This window comes from Papaver somniferum, unplaced genomic scaffold (genome assembly GCF_003573695.1).
Source record: "Papaver somniferum cultivar HN1 unplaced genomic scaffold, ASM357369v1 unplaced-scaffold_26188, whole genome shotgun sequence".
Taxonomy (NCBI): domain Eukaryota; kingdom Viridiplantae; phylum Streptophyta; class Magnoliopsida; order Ranunculales; family Papaveraceae; genus Papaver; species Papaver somniferum.
Genome location: NW_020636806.1, coordinates 329 through 1,000, shown reverse-complemented (window position 1 = coordinate 1,000; position 672 = coordinate 329). Strand labels below are relative to the sequence as shown.

The 672-nt window shown below is 38.7% G+C and overlaps 1 pseudogene; it reads left to right on the top strand.

Annotated features, from left to right (window-relative positions):
• Window positions 1-63: 63 nt before the first annotated feature.
• On the top strand, window positions 64-163 carry LOC113341230 (annotated as a pseudogene).
• The last annotated feature ends 509 nt before the right edge of the window (window positions 164-672 follow it).

The window sequence follows — 672 nt, the reverse complement described above, 5'->3', positions numbered from 1 at the left end:
ACTGTAGTTGTGGTGGGATAATCTAAACCCTCATAAAGGATCTGAACTAACCTAACCTTTTCTAAACCATGATGAGGACATTGGGCTAATAAATCATTGAACCTTTCCAAATACCTATACAAAGATTCTCCCTCCTGTTGTGTAAACGTGCAGATTTGCGTCCTAATAGACGAGGTTTTGTGCCTAAGGAAAAACTTGTTCAAAAAGGCGGATGTAAGTTGTTCATAGGTTTCAATTGATTCGGAAGCCAAACTATACAACCACGACTTGGCTTTATCTTTTAAGGAAAAGGGGAATAACCTGAGTTTTAAAGCATCATCATCAAGGTTTCTAATTTTCAGGGTACTACATATTTCCTCAAAGTCCCTAACATGGAAATAGGGGTTTTCATTTTCTTTTCCTAAAAAGATTGGGAGCAACTGTAAGGTTCCAGGCTTAAGTTCATAATTTGCTTCAGTTTCAGGTAACTTGATACACGAGGGACGAGTAGTCCTAGTAGGATTCAACAAGGCTTTCAAAGTTGCCATTTCTGGCGCTATTGGACTATCAGGGATTTTCTCTTCAAACGGACGTTCAAAAACGGAATCTTCACGAATCGGACTCTCTAAATTGAGGTAATCAAGACGCTTAAAACAACTAGGTTTCTCTTTAACAAATCTACCTAGGGCGTCT